The sequence below is a fragment of the Hipposideros armiger genome, unplaced genomic scaffold (assembly GCF_001890085.2).
Source record: "Hipposideros armiger isolate ML-2016 unplaced genomic scaffold, ASM189008v1 scaffold_342, whole genome shotgun sequence".
Classification (NCBI taxonomy): Eukaryota; Metazoa; Chordata; class Mammalia; order Chiroptera; family Hipposideridae; genus Hipposideros; species Hipposideros armiger.
Window position 1 is genome coordinate 1,495,652 of NW_017731692.1, and position 2,667 is coordinate 1,498,318.

The following is a 2,667-nucleotide window of genomic DNA, read 5'->3' on the forward strand; positions in this document are numbered from 1 at the left end:
TGTATTCTTCTGATCCAGCATGCACTTGAATAATGTCAGATGTGGACGTTCAGGAACTAGGTTTCCCTTTTGCAATTTTGTTTTCAGCACATGCCAACTCTTGGAAATTGGGATCTGGGTAAGAACGGGGTCACTGTCCTGCCAAATTTTGTTGTGTGTAAGACGCTGGTGGTGGGAGGCGTTGTAGAAAAGCAACATCTGGTTTCAATGCTACTTTTTTTTCTTTAAAATAAAATCATTTCTAGAAAAGCTGCTACTTTTTGTTTAATAATTTGGAAATCATCCACAGTCTTATTATTGGGCTCAGAAAAAGACGTTAGAACATATATTTTATTAAAGTGTTTCCTTTTTATTAAACAGATTTTGGAGCTCTCTTTCCAGCCGGCGCTGAGCTATGGGCATCTCTCAGGACAATAGGTACAAGCGCCGCAAGAACGGGGGCAAGAGAAAGCCCTCCCACAAGAAGCAAAGATATGAGCTGGGACGCCCTGCTGCCAACACTGAGATTGGCCCCTGCTGCATACACACAGCCCGTGTGATCCAAGGCAACATGTGGGGAACTTCTGGAGTTCTGAGTGTTGTATGTGCAAAACCAAGACTATCGATGTTTCTACAATGCGTGCAACAACGAACTGGTCTGCACCCAGACTCCAGTAAAGAACTGCACTGTGCTCATTAACAGTGGTAGAGTTCCACCAGGAATGCTCCTGGGCCGCAACAAGGAGGCCAAGCTGACTCCTGAGGAGAAAGATATTTCAAACAAAAAACGATCAAAGTAAATTGAGAATAAATATGATGAAAGGAAAAAGAATGCTAGAATCAGCAGTCTTCTAGAGGCGCAGTTCCAGCGGGGCAGGCTTCTTGCTTGGATCACTTCAAGACCAGGCCAATGCTGCCCAGCAGATGGCTGTGTGCTGGAGGGCAAGGAGCTGGAGTTCTGAGGAAAACCAAAGTCCGGAAAGGCAAATAAATCATCCTCCCTCCTATCATAGCTCATGTAATAAAGATGTTAATTGATCTTAAAAAGAAAAATGGATTTTGGAGGCATTATTTTGTAGCCTACCCAGAAGCCCGGTATAATCTGGATCAAACTAAAGAATGACATTTCTCTGGTCTAGGTTCCCAGTTCTGCTTGGGCAGATGTCCTACCTGTTGCTCAATAAATGTCATAGAATTACTTGAACAAAATTAAATGTGTGCTTGCTTTCAAACTCAAGCACAGTGCCTTCCTGGCTGATTGGGTTAAATGCTGTGATGAAATCAAGCAAGCACTGCTGAGGTGTGGCAGTCCCAAGGAGGCTGAGAACTCTCAGCACAGATCCTAGTGTTAGAACTTCTCAGCAAACTTGATGCAAATGCAAAAGAAATCGAAAATAGGTTCACACCCAGCACTAGGAAGTACTAGCTTTGTGACCTTTAGCAAGTAACTTGATCTCTCTTTTTCTCAAGTGTATGGGCCAATTTGGGCTTGACTCCTAGTGTTGTTGTGAGGTTAAATAGAAATGATCCAGGGGCAGGCTGCGTGGCTCAGTTGGTTAAGAGCGTGCTCAAAAGTGCAAGCTCTGAGCAACAGGGTCGCCGGTTCGATTCCTGGCCCGAGTTTGCAGCTGAGCTGCGAACAGGTGGCTGAATGGCTCAGCTCAAAACAGACAAACAAAAGAAAAAATAGAAATGATCCACTTGTAGCACATACTTTTTAAGGGCCCCCATCTCCATCTCTCTTATTCTATAAGCATAGAAACCCCAACTTTTATATTGGGTCATCAGGAAAGTCATGATGCATTTTTGCATTGAAAAACATAGAAAAATATGTCATGACTTTCCCAAAAACCCAATACTTGCCATACATGGCTGAGCTGAATAAAGAGTACTTACCAGCTTCCTTGCAGTTAGGTATGCTCATGTGGTTCAGTTCTGGCCAAGGAAATATGAGCAACAGCTAGTGATGGCAAGTCAAGAGCCATCCTAAACTATACATGCAATACCCTAGAAATGGCAGAGCAACAAGATAGGAGAAGCTTGGATCCTTGACCCCAACAGAGCCATCATAATAGCCATGGACTGCATCTGTCCAGACTGTTATGTGACTGACAGATAACATTCTATCTTGTTTAAGCCACTGTTACTTTGGGTCTCTATGATGGTGGGTAAACCTGTATCCCCACTAATACCCCCATGGAAAGTGTTTTCAAGTGACTGACACCTTATAAACCATGCAATAAATGTCAGCTATGATGATGATGATAGTGATGGTTATGAGTTCTACCTCTACTACCCCTTAGAAGAACATCAGACAATTAGAATAAAATTAGGGCTACACAATTTGAAATACTCTTCCCATTCCCCCTTTTACTTCATTATCTGACTCTAGTGATATTCATATAATGCATACACATGCAAAGGACATCTACCAATGATCACTCATGTAATGACTTTCTATTAATTACAAATGTGTGTGTGCGGGAAGGTCATTTCTAAGGGACCAGCTTCTACTTGAAAAGTCAATTTGTCTCACCATATGCTTTAGATGAAAACCTCCAAAGGGGCCGGGGCCGGCCGTGTGGCACATGGGTTAAGAGCTGGCTTGGGACGCCAGAGGGCCCCGGTTCGGATCCCACATATGAGGGCCAGTGACACTGCCCTCTACAGCTAAGATGCTGAACAACA

General features: G+C 43.5%; 1 pseudogene; it reads left to right on the forward strand.

The window, feature by feature from the left end:
- The first annotated feature begins 394 nt into the window (after positions 1-394).
- Positions 395-970, forward strand: LOC109392662 (40S ribosomal protein S8 pseudogene; annotated as a pseudogene).
- The last annotated feature ends 1,697 nt before the right edge of the window (positions 971-2,667 follow it).